The sequence below is a fragment of the Neovison vison genome, chromosome 6, assembly GCF_020171115.1.
Source record: "Neovison vison isolate M4711 chromosome 6, ASM_NN_V1, whole genome shotgun sequence".
NCBI classification, from domain to species: Eukaryota; Metazoa; Chordata; class Mammalia; order Carnivora; family Mustelidae; genus Neogale; species Neogale vison.
Genome location: NC_058096.1, coordinates 6,848,129 through 6,867,340, shown reverse-complemented (window position 1 = coordinate 6,867,340; position 19,212 = coordinate 6,848,129). Strand labels below are relative to the sequence as shown.

The 19,212-nt window shown below is 45.3% G+C and overlaps 1 protein-coding gene across 1 annotated transcript in view; it reads left to right on the top strand.

Annotated features, from left to right (window-relative positions):
- Positions 1-1,276: 1,276 nt before the first annotated feature.
- Positions 1,277-19,212, top strand: part of KCNJ15 (potassium inwardly rectifying channel subfamily J member 15) — a 44,451-nt gene continuing 26,515 nt past the window's right edge. Inside the window, exon 1 of the mRNA XM_044250921.1 lies at positions 1,277-1,659. The gene's annotated coding sequence lies outside the window, so the exon portion shown is untranslated. The remainder of the gene's footprint in view (positions 1,660-19,212) is intronic.

The window sequence follows — 19,212 nt, the reverse complement described above, 5'->3', positions numbered from 1 at the left end:
CCCCGCATGTCTTCTTCCTTCTCTCCAGCCCTGAGTCCCCAAGGAGCCTCGCATCTTCTCCGAGGGGTCGCCCCACTCTCACAGGCTGAAGAGGAGGCCCCTGCTCCCTGGGAAGGAGAAGGACAAAGGCTGATGCACCGTTCACACTGTGCCCACTGGGAATCAGAATAAAGGGCATGATTCATGCCAAGACTTGGAGTCAAGGGAGGGGGTAGGATAAAGTAGGCAGTTTTACACTTTCCTCTTAAAAAAAAAAAAAAAGAAGAAGAACCCTTCACCCCTTCCTCTCCCCATTTAGATCAAGCCCCTGGAAAGCAATAGCTGCTGCACCCAGGGTGAAGTGGAGAGAACGCACCGGAGTGTAGAACCAGCACTCAGGGGAGGGAAACTATCATTTGCTTCCAACAAACGGAATGAGTTACCCCCTTTCCTCTCCAGCCTAAAGGGGCTGCAGAGCCCTGGCCCTGCCTGGGAGCCTGTGTGGGGGACGCATGAATGTGTCATCATCATCCTTGTGACAGAGACCCTTGGTTTCCCCTGGTGCTGCCTTTGGACAAGTGCAGAGTATCTCGCCGGGAAGGCGCCTATGGGAGAGCCGTCCTTCCTTCGGGGGCTTGCCAGGGTCCGCATGCAATCTGGCCACAGGAATCCTGGCAACCTACCCGGGCTTTGGCGCAATGGCCATAAGCAATGGCTCGGTGTAGGGAGGACATACAGCTGTATTCCAGAAAGAAACTCTGCCTCCATTTCCAGAGATGGAGACCTCCCCTTAGACTTCTGCTTTAAAGATGAAAATTTGACCATTTCTCATAAAAGCGTGGACACTGGGCACAAATGCTGGAAACGGGCTTCAATTCCAACTTCCATGATCCTAAAGAACCCAATTTTACCCGTATCTATCCAACTTCTTTAAGCTTTGTTGGTCAGGGAAAACAGAGGCTGTAGGGAGATTGAGCTAAAAACACCGAGTTTTTCTCTGTGACATTTTGCTCCTATATATTTCATATGTGTGTCATCTGTATGAGTTTGCTTTGCTTTTCTCGAGAAGCAGGGATTTTTGTCAACATTCATTTGCAGTGGGGAGAGGGAAGAGGAGGAGGGAACATGGGGTATAGGAGAGCTGGTTAGAAGAGATCATCTGGTTATTTATTTACGGTTTATTTAGGCAAAAGGGCCTTTAAAAAGAGCTTGATAAGAGTGGCCAAAGTTTCTTCAAAGATTAACTGGCTCTTTTCTTTAAAAGGACGTTCGTTTTCTTTCCTACAGGTGTTCAGAGGGCTCAGGACTGGGTGTCCACTAGAATTTTTTGCTGGTCTGTAGATTTCCTTAAGGCATGCTGCTGACATCACGGAGCCCTCTTTCCCTCTCCCTTTCTCCCTCTGCTTCTCCCCCTCCCTCCTCCCTCCTTGTCCCTCCTCCCTCGGCTCAATCTCTTCCAATCTCTTTCTTCCTCTCTTCAGTTCCTTCAGGTAAATCCTACTCAAACTTGTACCAACTTGTTTTTGACTGACAGCGAGCAGCGAGAGACTTTTCTTCACTTTGAGAGAACCTGAACACCTATCTTCCCCAAGACAACCTGCATCGACCGGTCATTTCCTCGCCGGGTCATAGCTTCCCATCGCGGCAGGAGTCCAGCGCATCTGTCCCTGCAGGTAGGAGGTATGCGCCTCGGTCAACACCGTCGCACTCAGCCGGCTGGGGAGAGTTCCGAAAAACTTTACTCCCAGGCAATGAGCGAGTGGTGATTCTCTTAAAACTCACTTAAATCATTCAAAACTTCCAAGCTTATCTGGGGGAAATTTACAAGTGCTGTTTGCATGTGGAAAACGGGTTTTGTACTTAATGATGGGGGGGAAAGTGCTTTATTCTTGCCTGTGAAACAATATCCAGATGTTGTCTTGTTTGCTGTGGGTGTAAGTGATCTAGGTGGAGGGAAGGAATGACTCCGACTTCTCCTTGCAAGTGTTTTCCTCTCACAGTGTCTGTCACAGCAAGTTTGTTACTGATTTTCAGTGATTATAGAGTTCTGGGGTCTTTTTCTGGCAGTCAGCTTCCTTTGTCCGGGGAGAAGTCAGTGTAGGTTGCCTTAAGGCGAAACCTCACGGGAATATTTTAAAATCTGTTACCTATCCTTACAAGAAAAAAAAAAAAAAAAAAAGTTACGTAAGTTTTCCGGGGTAGGTGGAAGGAAGGTAAACAATTCTGACTTTGGAAACATTATGAACCTTTGTTCACAACCTGTGGATAATGTGTCTTAGAACCTGTGTATGATTTCCTGTGAGTTTAGACGGCTCTCAGCTAAGAAGTGTTCCTCTGGGTGGAATTTCCACGCTGCCTCCATGAAGCTAGCTATTTTTTTTTTTTATCTCCTGTCTGCACTTCCGCATTTAGTCGCCTGAAGGAAACAAGAATTTGTCTTTCAATGAGGTGTTTCTTGATCTCCCAACTTCTGACAGTCACAGGTTAGGACCCTGACAACGAATGCAATGTTCAACTCAGGAAAATTAAAGAGCAAAATGATTCGTCCCACTCCGTTCACACATGTAGGTTTATGTCTTCTGAATGGAAAATATTTTCATTCTTTTTTTTTTTTTTTTTTACCTGAAGGAATAATTTTGAAAACAAAAATGACAACTGATTTGTAAAATCCTTTCTTTGAAACCCCCAAATCTCTCTCTCTCTCTCTCTCTCTCACACACACACACACACACACACACAGACGCACCATCGACTGTTATCCCAGATCTTACCCCATTTTGTCCCCTCTTGTCAATGTTTAAACAACCATGTAACGATCAACAGCAGCCTTAGGTGAAAAATTCTCTCAATTTAAAGTTGTCCCAAGAATCCCAAGGAAAGAGTCAACTGCCTCCACCACCGCGAGTTGAAACGCCATCCCTCTGTGCACCGGGTTGGGAGGCTCGGAGGGGAACAGAGTGAGCACTTCACCTCCGGCTCAGCTCCCTCCGCTGTTCCTTCCCTGGGTTTGGGGGGATTGTTATTTTTTTGGTTTGGTTTGGTTTTGATTTTTTAGCAGTTTTCCTACTTTGCTAGCTGAGAATAGAATCCATGACCATGCAGGGAGCCACCCAGAGGTCACATGTCAAGTCTTCAGAAAAGGCTAGAATGTAGAAGAGTTCAACCAGATCAGGTAATCACATCTCAGAAATGCTAATCAAATAACGGAGCTGACACGTCTTCCCTGAGCTAAGGAGACGCCTACGTACTTTGGGGGTTTGTTAGGCATAGACGTGGTTGAATGTTGGGATTCTGGTCGCTTAAGGAAAACACATTTTTAAAAAGCCCTCGCACCTCTCACCACTCTTTCCTCCACCAACAGTTGTGGTCATTTTACGGAAAGTGCTATTTCCCCAATTTCCTCGCCTCACGCTTAAACCCAGTGCAGACAGCTTGTTTTTTTTTGGGGGGGGGGGGAGACCCTAGGCTTCCCACACCAGCCGTCATGAAAGCCAACAAAAGCAGGTCTGTTGGCTCCTTGACACCGGGCTCAGTGCACGCCTGCTCTGCCCTTGTGTGGAGGAAATCTGGGAAGGCTGCGCTTTCTTTTTTTGAGATGTGTGTGTGTGTGTGTGTGTGTGTATAATTATATACCTGAAAGACAGCAACATGGTCAGTACAAGAAAAAACACCAATGTGTGGTACTGACTGTGTAGAAGCAAACATTTTCAGATGTAATCGGTGAATGTCAAGCACTTGAAATACCCTTTCCTGCCTCACCCCCTCCTCGGTGAGAGACTGAGCAATCCTCCTGACTTCCTCACATGCCCCACATCAGAGCCCAGAGTCGTTTGTGGACTCTGTTTGCCTGTTGGCTGCATCGGAACCTTACAGCCAGCACAGCAGTCCTTGGATGGAGCCGTGGGCATGATGGGCACTGATGGCGAGCCCCTGCTCAGGACATATCCACCGCCCTAATCATTTCCCGCAGTCATTAATCTATGAGTACTTCAGCCACTGTCTTTCTGCCGGCAACAATTTAAGCACCTCACCTGGAGGAAATGGGGGTGTCTCCAAATGTGTTTTAATTCATCTTTCAAGTCAGAGTAACTTTATTCCAAAAATAGTTTGGGAGCTCTGGCCAGAGTTAATGTTAGCTTATAGGCTTGCAAAGAAGAGGTTGTTGCATATTAGTGGGTAAATGCAAGAGACGTATCAGGCAGCGGTTATCATCCATCCTTCCTTCTCCCCTGCGCTTTACTTCTGTCTCATAGAGCCCTGGGCTGTGGGGTTGTGGGTCCAGCTGGAGAATGGAGAGTGACAGAGCTGGGAAGTGGTTAGCAGAGGAGCAAAGCAAACCAAACTGGGCCTTGCTCTGTGCCCCTCAAGAATGCAGTGCCCTGGCAGGGGACAGATCTGAGCCTACCCGCTGGCTCCTTGCTGTCATTCCAGCAGCTTCCCTGCGCTCGTTTCTCAGACAGGGAAAGGGAACTGTGTAGCCAGAAACAAGCAGCCCTAGGAATGCCAAAACTTCCCTCAACCAAAGGAAAAAAGGGTAGCCTCCTTCCCTTCCTTTAAAGGGAGAAATGAGGGCACAGAATGAGAGAAAATAATGTATAATCTAAAAGTTTTATTTTGTAAGTGTTACTTGGTTCAGATGAAAGGGGGAAAATAAGCAAATCCTTGGAGAGCTTGGGTGGCTCAGTCGGTTAAGCGTCTGCCTTCAGCTCAGGTCATGATCCCAGGGTCTTGGGATCGAGCCCCACATCAAGCTCTCTGCTCACCAGGGAATCGGCTGGTTAATAGCTACCAGGCTCCATTGGTCACTCATCCTCCCATCCACATTTCTGGCTTCCCCCCACCCGACCACGTCCCTGGGATTACAGATCATTGTGGGGCCATGGGAATACACAGGGGACTCAGAAAGGGACTCCAGCAGCATGGATCAAATTCTCAGCTGATTTGAGGACCCGGTAGTCAGGTTTGGGTTTTAATCTAGATCCTATTTCTGTTGAAGTCGCCCTAGTCTCAGGCTGATAACGGAGATTCTTGTGTTTTCTCCAGGACCTCACCAAAGTCTGATCAAGATCATATGGGGCTTGAAAAATACACAGCTGGGGGTGGGGGGGCTCTTTAAGGAAAATGAATGCAAAAGCATGACTAGAAAATTAGGTACAAGGTTTTGGAGAGGGCTTGTATGAATATAAGTGAGGCTCCCTGAAGCTTGGTTTCATTACCTTCATGATAAATCCACTCTGGGTCATACATAATAAAGGCCCAGTACTTGAATGGTTGTATTCACTTATGTAAATTTTAACTGCTGGCTGCCCTCTGAGTAACTGGAAAGTGATAAGCGAAAATACCATCATGCTTACACATATCTAATGATCGGTGATATATGGAAAATTGATCTGGGCGATATGTAGAATGTTTCTCATTTCACTGGCAGGTTGCCGTGAAATGTAGATCCTTGTGCTGTGGCCAAACCTTTAGGCCATAATTAGGCCCAAGGGCAAGATGCTATCAAAGTTCTGTTTTTCCTTCAGCAGACTGTGTGGGTATGGGAATTAATGGTGCACGTTTTCCATTTGAAAAGCCCTAACTCCAGTTAAAACCAGAAGAACCTCGCGCTAGTCGTGAGCCTAGAACCCAGCATGATATTAAAGGCATCGAGAATGTGCTTCTCTTCTAAGAGACTGGAGAGTTTGCCGCCATCAAATGTCCATGAAACATCCATGTGTCTGGCAAGAGACAGCCTCTTCCCTCCATTTCTGTTAATGGTGTTTCCAGGTCAGGCAGCAGGGTAACTGCACCATTTCTCCATATGAATGTTTGCAAAATCCATGCCCACCAGGCCAGATAACGCTCTCACTTAGCGATGTTTATGTCTTCAAATATGGTGAGATGGATATCTTGCTCCATCCTACGCTACTCTGTCAAAGAACACAATGTCAGCTCCCTGAGTCTGGCTTTCTTATTACTTCCATTACTTCCTGAGTTTCCCTTTCCTCCTGCCTTTGAGAACACATTGGAGAAGTTTATCCTTTGCTTTGAAACATCACAAAACTTGACGTCATCTGTACTCTTCCTAAAAACCCCAGCCCCACATACCTGCTAGAGACTGAAGAGAAATATGTGACCCTAGAGCACTTGGTTCCTTTGTCTAGAATTCTTCAAATACTAAGGAATGAGACCCCACCCTGTCTTTATGTTTGCAAAAGTCCATGGAAAGAATTTACATATAAACAGATAGAGAGCCGCACCACAGACAGAAAAATATATGCAAGTGACAAATGCAGCAAGGCTGTGCCTTTAACCTCGACACTGATAATGAGACTGTTTGTGTATAGACCAATGTTCACAACATCACAATACGGTGGTGCCTTATTTCCAACATATTGTCTTTTTTAATGAATTTCAAATCCGTAATTTCTACCTGAGGTCCATATTAAAGATGAAACATACCCCACTTTGCTATCTAAGCAGTGTCCAGAAAAAAAAAATGCTGTCATGGTTGTTTGTTTGTTAGTTTTTAAATTTTATCTGTTCATTTGAGAGAGAGAAAACATAGGTGGCAGGAGGAGAGGCAATGGGAGACGTAAGCTCCCCACTGAGCAGAGAGCCCGACACGGGGTGCCAGGACCCTGGGATCATGAACCCGAGTGGAAGACAGATGCTTAACTGACTGAGCCGCCCAGGTGCCCATGATGTTGGTCTTAACAACATTCCTTAGGAAAGGAGCTGGGTATTACGTCATGCGGCTCGATTTTGTCCATGAGAACACTGGGATAATCCGACCAAGAGATACTCAGCGTCCAGTTTCTGGCACCACAACCCACCTGGCCTGTATGAGCAGAATACGTGGCTTCTCGAAGGCGGCCAAAGCTGCCTTGGGAGGTAGGGGGAGGTGAGGTCGCCCCTCCAGCACCTCCATGATTCCGTCTCTGGGGACCGGGAGAGACCTGGTAGGTGCTGGTCCTCTTCTCCCTGGCTCAGGGGTCTGGGGACAGGAGTGGTTCCCCTACCCAAAAAGCCGGAGGAGGTCTCCTGAAGCATCGTCTACCCTGGGAAGTTCCGCCGGCAAGCAAAGAGACCTGGAAGGGGTTCTGTGTCGCTCTTGCCCTGCCAAAAAACACAGCAGCTTGTACTCAGATAGGATCTATCCTAGTCTGTGGCTCCCACTCGGCCTTTGCAGTCCTCATCAGCGTGTGAAAACTCTGCCAAATGTGGCAGCAGACACATCCTTTAACTTTGAGTCCCAAGTCATACAACCACGTTGGGCTTCGGAACTGCCTCCTACCTCCTCCTACTTCCTTCCCACCACTCTTCACTCCTCTGACTAATATCTCGTGGACCCCCACTGGGGACACCTTCCCGGGCTATGATTGGTATGGGGTGGCAGGTGTCATGTGTTCCAAGAAAGAACATGTTGTGATGTTCACGTGCTCCTTGGCTGCGAGTTATACCTTTGGGACCTGAGCTGTCCCCACGGATGACTGGCCTGCTTACGGGACTGCAACATAACAACAGGTAGTCAGCCCCTAAGAATGAACTTACTCTTCTCTTCTTTGTTACTCTACCTTCATCTGACTCCCTCGGGATTTACACGGCTTTTCAAAGGCACATCCACATACCCTCACACAAATACAACATGACGTAAAAGTAGATGAGAATGAAAAATACAGGTAAGCCTCGAAGAGGTATTTGATTAAACCATCTGCTTGCTTTTTATGGGTTTGATGTATTAAAAACAAAAAAACAAAAAAAAAAACCAAAAAACTACATGTACACAGCCCACAGCCACAGAATCTTGTTTGTGGCTCAGAATTAAACGTGGGTTGTAAATACGCTTCTTATTTGAACCTGGGAATCAATGAGGCTATTGCTCTGTCTAGTCTTACCATGTACCACATTTTATAATTTCTTTGAAAGATCATGTCTATTCTCCCTCTTGGGATTTTGTTTTCTTCACTATGTCCATAAATTAATTGTCTGTAAGCAAGGGGACGAAGGTCCTCCACTGGCTTAGAGGCAGCTCTGGCTCGAGCGCCAGGAAGTCATCTGTGACCCACCACACCTAGGCTAGGGGCCCTGTGTAGGTGTCCCTCCCCTCCCCGCACTTTGCTGGTTCATCCCACTTGGCACCACATTACAAGAGCCCGTCAACGTGTCCCTTTCACCTACTGAAGTGGGAGTCCACGGCAATGGAGATTTTACCTGATTATTCCACGGCACTCCCAGAGCTTGGCCCAAACAGTCCCTCAGGTGACGCTGTTGAATCAACACGCATTGACATGCAGATGGGGTTTTGCTATAATTACATCTTCAGTTGAACCGTGACCTGCATTTATGCCAACAGAAAACTTTTTACCCAGATACATATATCTGAAACCTACAAACTGGTGCACTATTTTCCCCCCTTGGTGAACATTACACAGTGATAGATTGACTGCTAGAATTGCTTAAGTGAGGTTGTTATGGAAGGGAGACATATTTTTAGGAGTTTCTACAGGGCAAACTGAGCCTACAACAAAGTAGTCGAGTAAACCCATACATGGAAAATAGGCGCCATGGAAAATATTTAGGAAAGAAGGAAATTGAAATAAAACTCCATAGTTTCGGCATGGGAGTGAGGACCGAAAGTCTGACCTGAAGGATGAAGACAAGGGAAAGAAAGAAGAGGAGGAATTTGCTGGGGAAGAAGAGAGTGATCTTTATCCCCAGTTTGGCCAATCCAGGGGACCAGGCCCTAACGTCACATCATTCAAGTCGCCCTCAAGGGCTGTTTTGATCCGGGGCTTGTGTTAGCCTACCTAGGGCAATACAGGTATTTGGCTCTGAATGTGTTTTAAATTTTAAGTTGAAGAGAGTTTCCTAAGATTATCCATTTTAGGGATGAAACATTCTAGGACTAAAATTTACAAGAACCACCTTTCTGGGTTCATCATCAAACGCATCTCACTCTGACCGGGAGCAGTCTATGCCAATACACAGTGTTACAGAGTCGAAGGCTGTGTGAGTGTATCTATAGTCAAAAATAAATTTTTTAACGATGGATATATTAGCTTGTCTAGTCCAGTCTACTGGGGATGTTCTAGAAACTATGCTTTTCGTAGAACATTTCATTTAGTTTTCAATAGCTAAAGAAACGGTCTGTGACATACTAGCCCTAAAGTGGGTAGAAATGCATATTTAATGAGTTTTTAATCAAATCTGACCAGGATTTTGCATAGTTAGGCTCAAGCCCCAGTCCCCTTCACCCACCATGTGTGTGCGGGCAGCTTGCTCAGCAGGAGGCTAGATGGCCAAGGGAGAAGACTCAGTCCTTGGTCTCAAGGAGCCCCAGTCTGCTGCTGTGAGGATGTGTGGGTGGGAAAGAGGTGGAGGAATAATAAAAACCACTCTAAGAGCAGAACATCTGTGGTGCCAGGCAGAACATGAGAACTGCTGCAGGAGCAATTCCGAACAGCTGGAGATAGTCAAGAGATAAGACCAGATAGTTTGGGACAGTCAGGAAAGCCCTGGGGCATTCCAGAGAGCACTGGAGAATGAACAGGACTTTGAGAGTCAGGATGGGAGGAGAAGCCATCAGTCAGAGAATGGCAGGTGCACCAGGGAGAGAAGGAGGCTCAGTGCTGGCAGTAGCCAAGGTAATGATGCTGAGTGCTCACTGAAGGCTACTTGATTATAGAACTGCTTTAATTTTAACAACTGTCCATCTTATCCAATAGACTTTATTATGAACATTGTTTTCAAGAGGAAAGCAGGGCTCAGAGGTTATGTAACTTGCTTCAGAAGAGGTGAAGCCATCTTTGAAGCAAGGTCATTGACCTCAAGAGACCGCGACCTTGAAGGTGAGCCTCCGGAGATGAGACTCAAGGGCAGGCTGGCTGCCAAGGACTGTTTGGGGTTCAGTTTGGTAAGCAGTGAGAAGTCAATGAAAGTTTTGGTTTTAGGGCTCTGAGCTACACTTTAGGAACACCAGTCTGGCAGTGAAGGCCACATGACTTGCCAGGAGGTGGTTTTGAAAGGCCAGTAAAAGACATGAAGACCTGGAGCCCAGAGCGACAGCAGAAAGGGACAGGAAGGTGCTTGTAAGTTACATTAGAAGGCTGAACCTCTAGGCTTGTACAAGATTAGGCAGGAGAGAAGGATTTTACAGACAGGTGGTGGAATGAGGATGCCATTGTTTGGGACCAAAAATCAGGAGAAGTAACCTAATTCGAGGAGAATGAAAAATATGATTTATGTTTGGGACAAGTCAGTTCTGGGCAGTTCTCTAGGAAAGATATCCCAGGGGATGTTGGAAACACAGAGTAGATCTCAGAAGAAGTGCTGTTGGTCAACAGCAGTTAACGTGATGGAACCAGGCATGGTCCAGAGGGCTAGGTGGTGGACACAAGAGACAGTATAAAGAGAAATAAAGGTGGATGAGCATAGGACCTTGGGGAACAAAACTGGGGTAGAGAAGAGGGAAAGTCTACCATGCACAAAGAGAATGAATCATCAGAGAAGCAGTTAGAGGACTAAAGGAGCAACCAACAGCAGGAGCTTTCTAGAGACGCTCTTGCTGACACCCTCTTGACTCATTTATCATAGCAGGTGAGAAGCAGGTTTGGAAGTTGAGGGAAGGAAGCTGCTGGTGGTCTGATGGTGCCAAAATGAAAAGATGGTGGAGAGGGCTTGATGGCTTCTTCCCAATGCACACCGCAGATAAAAAATTAGAGGATTGAGAGATTTTCATTTGGTTGGCAAATCAAGTCCTTGAAACTCCTTCTGAGCCCGTTGATAGTGAGTTTCTTTCCCTCCGTGCCCCATTCTAAGGGTGGCTAGCCCATTCCCTTTCCTCCTGAAACTCAAATAAGTGAGTCAAGAAATTCACCTCTATCTTGATTTAAAAGTATAGGCTTAGTGCAGAGGGGAGCTTACCTGTGCTCCTGAAGGAAGGTTCTAGGAACTCAGGCCCTTTCACATACCTGCTTTTTGCAAGTGACAAGCTTCAGTTCTCCTCAGACACTCTGGATAAATGACAAGCCCATTCTTGACTGTGTTTCCAGTAAAAAGGGGAAGATAATGCAGTGTCCAAATTTGCTAATTACTGCAGTGATTAAAGCAAGACTTTTCAAGTTTATTCTTTCATAAGATCAGTGACCTTTTGAACACAAGCAGGATCTGACAAAGACAGTCATAACGAGGGAAAAAGAATGAGTAAGCAATGCCAGTTCTCTCAGAACAATTAGCTGCTGTTGGCATTGGACCTATAGCTTAAAGTTTGTTTTGCTGGGACTACCTTCTGGTTTCTTGGTGCTGTGCTGTGATTAAACAAAAGTTCAGCAAAACTATGGACTCTGAAAAACAATCTGAGGGGTTTGAAGGGACGGGGGGGGGTGGGAGGTTGGGGGAACCAGGTGGTGGGTATTAGAGAGGGCACGGATTGCATGGAGCACTGGGTGTGGTGCAAAAACAATGAATACTGTTATGCTGAAAAAAAAAACATAAAGAGCTTATGAGAGTCATTTTAAAAAATATATAGGAGAATTAAAATATATAGGAGAATTAAAAATATATATATAGGAGAATTTCATTTTCTTAGCAAAAGTCAGGTGGGTGATATTTTGGAAACTTCTGGATAGGAGAAATATACATGTGACAAGAGTTCTGAAAGCCCTAATAGAAACAGGAGAGGAGTGAGAACAAGCTCCTGGCAGGTAGTTGTTAAGAGAGGCAGGCCGATCTCATGACAAGAGACTTTGGACTTTGGAAGCTGACATTCCTAGATGTGAATTCTGGGCATGCAGACTCCCAGCCATGGAGCCCTTGGGTAAGGCACACTGATGTTCAGAACCTCCACGTCTTTGCACAGTTGGGGGCACATGGGAAGCCTTCAATTGAGCATGCTGTTTCTTTCTGCTTCCGTTCAAGGTTCCCACCCCCCGTGTGGACTCCTCAGCATCCCTACCAGGCCCCGCCCTAGTCTAAGGTGAACACAGGCTTTTCCTTAAGGTGGCTAGAGAGGAAAAGTATAGATTTGGAGGCAGAAGTCCTAGATTGGAGAGCTGTGTGGTCCTCCACCAGTTACATAACTTCTCAATCTCTCATCTGTAGACTTGGAGCGATTCTTGGGGGAATTAAATGAGATGCTTTTTGTGAAAATGTTGGGAAGTCTCTTCTGTCTTCTAGGAATCAATAGATAACAAGCATTCTCCAAATGACCAGAACAAGCTTACTTTCCTCCCCAGGGACTTAATTCCCTGTTTATACAATCCTGTTTTTTAAAAAACTGACTTTATAAAGGAACTCAGAATCCAGAAGACTGGATTCCAGACTCAGAATCCAAAGTCTAGGTCACCACCCTTACAAAATCTTCAAACAGATTTTTTTTATTATTCTTTTACTTATAAAAGGGATTATACTCCTATAGCTACTCAAACTTGGATGAACAAGATTTAGATTTGGCAGAAGCTGAATTACTGGGTTGTTCTCAATGTACATTCAATCAGAAATTACCCTTGTAATTATTTTTTGACATCCTTCTTTTTTTGATATCAAAAACACGTAGAAACATTAAAAAGGTAACTTTCTGCTAGGTTTTAGGAGGAGAGGAGAGTGACAAAGAGAAATACTACGAACTTGGCATACGAATGAACCATGCTCTGGAATTTGGGTGGGTCTAGGAAAAAGTACAGACTTCAGTGGAAAACATACATGGGTGTGTGAGAAATCCCTGTAAACTATAAATTGAGTACATACTGCACGGGCTGGTATGGAAAGAAACCACAGTGCTCTCTAAAATCAGGGAAAAGGAGACAGAGAGGAAGTTGGGCACCAAAACACCAGGTGTCCTTGAGAGTTGGGGACGTTTGCAGCTAGGAGTGGTCTTGCTTGCAGGCGTGGAACCTGACTGTCCTAAGCGTTGAAGGGGTGCCTGTGAGCCAGCACTCTCCGTCACTGAGCTCAGTTTGCACACTCCTCTCCCCTCTCCTCACCAAGTTCCCCTGTCCAGTTGCTCTGGATTCATCCTCACCTTATTGCATTTGCCGGCGTGGTCTCTTTCCTCAAGGTGCTCGTCTTTCCTTATTCTCCCAGTCTTGTTATGCACCTCTGACCCCCTTCCTTCAAGGCCCATTCAGCTTGGCTTTCCCTTCCACGGAGTCTCCCCACCCCCGGACTCCCCCAAATTTCCTTTACTCTGGGCAGAACCAGACCTAGAATATGTCTGTGACACCAAGACCTTTTCATATATTAGGTCCCTGAGTGTGTATGGGTTTAGTGCAGGCAGCATCCCTCACCCCAATCAGATGGCAGGTCCCTTACGCAGGGTCTGTCACATTTGACCAAGTGGCAACCAGCTACCCTCCTCAGAGTCCTGCTTTGCACCCTGCATTTGGGTGATCCTAGTCTATTACAGGCCAGCTTTTTCATCTCCCATTTCTGAAAGGAGGCTGCTGAAAGGAATCAGGGAGGCTGGATCCTTGTCCGAAGCCACCAGCCCAAGTACACTCCATGGGACATTTTCCCTTGTCCTCAGGATGCACCCGACAGGTGGCCCTAGCACTAGCTTTCAGACTTTATGGACTTGCCCCTCACTGCCGTGCCGGAAGACCTGAGATGTGAACCCAAGTCTGTCTGGCTCCAACCCTGTACCTTTCCATGATATCATGTTGTTCCCTGTCACCAAAGTGCACAGGACAAAGCTGACGACGGAATAACATTCAATGAATATGGGATGATTCATCCAGTTTTTGTCAAAATCAAGGGAAGATGACAAAAATCTATAAATTGGACCAGAGCGTGTGTGTATGTGTGTGAGTGTGTGTGTGTGTATGTGTGTGTACAGAGAGAGAGGACAGGTTTAACACAGGTGAACCATTCCTACTGTCCCTCAACTCTTGACATCTGTCAGCAGCCCCTTCCCTGAACTGTCATTCCTAAGGGCGGTCCTATAAGGAAAACCCCTGAGGACTGAGCTGAATTCCATCTCGACGTTCTTCTAGTCAGAAAGCAGGGAGCCTGTGTGCCGCATTGCTTGCATTGTATAGTCATCCACACCCCGGCTGCAGGCCCGGTCACTATCATTCCCTGCAGATAGTCCACATCCTGTCCAGAGGTCACTATGGGAGCAGACTGGCAGGGAAGAAACCTCTGTGGAAACACATGTGGAAGTCACGGAAAAGGAAGGTGCATGAGGTCCATCCAACGTCGGGGAGTGTGTTCCCATTTGTTTATGATAATTACTCACCACAAGAGGCCCACGGTAGCCTGGTATTTGTTTGTTTGTTTGTTTGTTTATTTGTTTTTGTTTTTTATTGAAAAAAAACTATCTTTTTCAGAAATGTCAATCATTTATGTAGAAAATCCTATGGAACAAAAAAAGGCTATTAAAATTAATAAGTAAGTTTGGCAAGGTTGTGGATATAAGATTGACATAGAAAAAAATAACTTTTAGGGCACCTGAGTGGCACAGTCCGTTGAGTGTTTGCCTCTGGCTCAGGTGACGATCCGGGGATCCTGGGATCGAGCCCCCGCATCAGGCTCCCCTCTCAGTGGGGAGTCTGCATGCACTCTTTCTCTCTCAAATAAATAAAATATTTTTTTCCCAATTTATTTATTTTCAGAAAAACAGTATTCATTATTTTTTCACCACACCCAGTGCTCCATGCAAGCTGTGCCCTCTATAATACCCACCACCTGGTACCCCAACCTCCCACCCCCCCGCCACTTCAAACCCCTCAGACTGTTTTTCAGAGTCCATAGTCTCTCATGGTTCACCTCCCCTTCCAATTTACCCAAATTCCCTACTACTCTCTAACGCCCCTTGTCCTCCATGCTATTGGTTATGCTCCACAAATAAGTGAAACCATATGATAATTGACTCTCTCTGCTTGACTGATTTCACTCAGCATAATCTCTTCCAGTCCCGTCCATGTTGCTACAAAAGTTGGATATTCGTCCTTTCTGATGGAGGCATAATACTCCATAGTGTATATGGACCACATCTTCCTTATCCATTCATCCGTTGAAGGGCATCTTGGTTCTTTCCATAGTTTGGCGACTGTGGCCATTGCTGCTATAAACATTGGGGTACAGATGGCCCTTCTTTTCACGACATCTGTATCTTTGGGGTAAATACCCAGGAGTGCAATTGCAGGGTCGTAGGGAAGCTCTATTTTTAATTTCTTGAGGAATCTCCACACTGTTCTCCAAAGAGGCTGCACCAACTTGCATTCCCACCAACAGTGTAAGAGGGTTCCCCTTTCTCCACATCCTCTCCAACACATGTTGTTTCCTGTTTTGTTAATTTTGGCCATTCTAACTGGTGTAAGGTGATATCTCAATGTGGTTTTAATTTGAATCTCCCTGAGGGCTAATGATGATGAGCATTTTTTCATGTGTCTGATAGCCATTTGTATTTCTTGATTGGAGAAGTGTCTGTTCATATCTTCTGCCCATTTTTTGATGTGTTTGTCTGTTTCGTAAAAAATAATTTTTATTTCTATATTCCAGCAGCAATCAGAAATTAAAATTGAAAAAGCAATACCATTTATAATAGCATAAACATAAAAAACATTTTGGAGATAAATCTTGGCCTGGTGTTTTAAAAACACACCACAAAACCTGTGACCTAGCCCCAGGATCAGGCACATGACAGAGTGCGAGGCCCATGACAGCTATGAGACCTACTAAATTATGATTCTTTTTGTTTTGTTTTGTTTTAAATTGTATTTATTTTTTGAGAGAAAGAGAGAGAGAGCACAAGTGGGGGGAGTAGGGGCAGAGGTGGGGGAGAAGCAGGCTCCCCACTGAGCAGAGAGCCCGACACGGGGCTCGATCCCAGGATCCCGAGATCATGACCTGAGACGAAGGCAGACATTTAACTGACTGAGCCACCCAGGCGTCCCCTAAAATGTGATACTTGGTCAGATCATTTTCCAAGGTTCCAGAGCACTCTGGAGAGAACTCAAGAGAGAGAAAGAATTTCCAGTGTCTCCCACCGCCCACCCAGCACCTATGAAGAATGAGAAAATGCCGTACTGCCTTTTACATGGTAGTTCTATTTAACAGGTCTGTTGCCAAATAACTAAAAAAAAAAAAATCAGATTGCATGGAGCACTGGGTGTGGTGCAAAAATAATGAATACTGTTATACTGAAAATGAAAAATAAATTTAAAAAAAATCAGATATAGATACCTTTTTTGACAAAAGGACCATCATTTACACATAAGAACCAAAGTCCTGTGCTGGGAGTCCTGGTGGCCCCAGAGCCCTGCTGTTCATCCACTATGGAAATGGGTGAGGACCGCTCAAACGCCCAGCGTCTGCCTCCTGGGGTAGAGGGCAGGTTCCCACCCATTCCCTCAGCTATCACATGAGCATGTAGCCCAAGGTTTGGACTGCACACACTCTCCCGGAAGCCCAACATTATTTCCTGCAGAGCCAGGTCCCGGCATGACCACCGTGGATTCCTGGGACTTCCAGCTGAGCTGGGCTCCAGCACCTGGGCTCAAGGTAAGACCCCCCCAGAGTGCTTCCTGCTGCTCACCCAGGGTGGTACAGAGGAAGGGAAAAATAAAACACCCAAACCTCAAAAGACCAGGGAATTTCTGGAAGGTCCAACCAAAATGATTCGGCTTGACCTCAGGCATGATTTTTTTCCCTACTCTCTATTCTGTTTCATTTCCACTAGTATGAATCTTACTGATTTGAAGAAAACTTCCACTTTTGAAATGTCTGGTGCTTGACTATGTATTAGCACGACTCTATGACATTGCAAATAAAATACAGCATTAAATTTGTTGGGAAAAAGAGTGAATAATACTTGTACCCTATACTGTAAAGATTGAAATCCCAATTTATTTGCTTAAGCAAAAGCTTTGGGTATAAAACTGTTAGCAATGCATCAAGCACGCTACTAAAAATAGCAATTAACTCTTAATTCAGATTAAATTTGCAAATAAATAACTTGCAGAATCAGTGCTGCGTTTTGAGCCCTAAAGCTCTTGATCTTAGTAACACAGTATACGAAGAATGCAGCTGTGTGAACAGGCATACATCCTTAGGTTTATCTCTTTCAATATCATGTATCACATTATCTACAAATGGCATTGCATGTGAAAAGTGATAAGATACTCAAAATATTAAATGACAGTGGCTAACTAGTACCCTAGTTAGCCTTACTGATTGTACAGGTGATTACATTTTATGTTGGGTTTTTAGGACCTACTTAAGGCCTGAATAGCTCTTCATAATTTTTGGAAGTGAGAAAGAGCCTACATACATTGCTATAAATTCATCTTATCTCTGAGATAACACATGTTCTCACATGTATATAACTTTATTTAATATCCTTGGTGATTCATTCTAATACTTGAAGAGCTTTTCTTTTCTTTTCTTTTCTTTCTTTTCCTTTCTTCCTTCCTTCCGCCCCCCTTCATCCCTCTCCTTTCTTTCTTCCCTCCTCTCTTCCTTTCTTTCTTGGTATCCTTTAAACCGTGTCTCCCCCTTTCCCCCAATATTAACAAAATTATTTCCCCAGGTTGCAAATATGAGAACCTATTCATCCCTAATAGTTTTCTTGTCAGTCTATTCCAATGTCCTATCAATAACTTACCAATTACCCATAACACTTGAGATCTCTCCCACCAGAATTTAGGTTGTGTATTTTCATGGGGCAATTTGTTTGTAAAACCAGTATGGCCCATAAGACCAAGGGCTCAGTTAGCCCATGGCTGGGTTAGCCCTGCAGTTGCACTATTGAGCACCAACAGTCACACATCCAGTGTACATGCTAAAGAAGTAAATGAGTTTCAGAATTTCGCGTGTGCTCTGATATTCACCGCTGCCCATGCTGAAGAGAGCTTGGAGACCATTTCATCCAACCCTCTCATTTTACAGATGAGGAAAACAGGCCTAATTGATAGCTGGCGATACTAAATTACAGCCCTTCTAAAACTCAATAGCAGAGCTAGTAGGCTTCTTAATGTGCTCAATTACCGTATGGATCCCACGAGCTGATGAGTGTGCTGTGACCTTGAGCATTTACATTCTGTGGTTTTCAGATGTTTATGTTTCTAACGTGGTATTTGTAATCCCAAGGCCCGGTAACCTTTTACCGTGGAGGCCTTGCCAGTCCCTGGTTCTGGGCACCTCCCCTCTTCCGTACTCAGTCAGGGGTCCCAGGCTGCACAGCGTCTGCAAAGTCACAGCAGGTGCAGCCGAGAGACCAGGTCCTGTGTGAGGGGTTCATGACCCTGTGGCTGGTTGAATTCTTTCTTCATCCCTTTTCTCTTCTCCTGGCTTCTCGGGAAGCAGCCCAGATCCTTCCACATCTTCATCCCTGCTCATCTTACTCCAAAGGACCGTACTATCATTCGTTGGACTAAGAGCAGAGTTCATCAAGTTTCATCCTCTATTGCTCAATACTTTCCTACAGCTTTTCCTATTTTTCTTCCCCTTCCCCTCAACTGGAATAGAAGCTTCATGAGAATAAGTGTTTTGTTGGTACACTGGTATCCCGTGTGTCTGGAATAGTCTAGGAAATAGTAGGTGCTCAATAAATACATGTGTAGTGAGTATGACATTTCCTCTTTCTGTCCTGTCTTTGGGAAACAGGTGTTCCCCTCCTTTCTAGGATTTAGCCTCTCAGAGGGTCAGTGTCTCCTGTGCACCCTCAAATCCTTGACCTCTAGATCATGTTCTCTTTCCTGAAATCTTGTTTTCTTAGTTATCCACTCTGATGACCATACATGGCTGTCCAACCATCAGGCTGCTTTGCTGGAAAGTCCCCTCTCCTTCTCCTCAATGCAGTCAGTCTCCAAGATTCTGTCCTCATCTGCCTTCTGCTTTTGGTATTTTTCTTTTATATAGATCACATTGACCCATGTAGTTAACTTCTGCTCCTTGTACAGTGATTTCCAAGTCTTCATCACCAGTCCCAAATTTATTTCCTAGAGAGGAGCACCTCAGTGCAAACATGATGTGAGCCAACCTCACGATGTTGCTTTCAATGCTCTCTGCTTCTCATGTAAGTCTTCCCCTTCCTCCAGAGACCAAACCACACAGACCCATCAGCTCCGGTTCCCCTGCCACCACTCACGTCTAACGGCTATGTTGGTTTCACCTGTTAGTAAGCCAAAGTGGTGATGCCCTTGAGTTCATGCATTGCTTGGTGAATTTAACAGCATCCTGAATAATCTCTCTACAGTTGCTTTCCCCATCTCCACATGTCTTCCTACATGAACCTGGCTTCTTTTTACC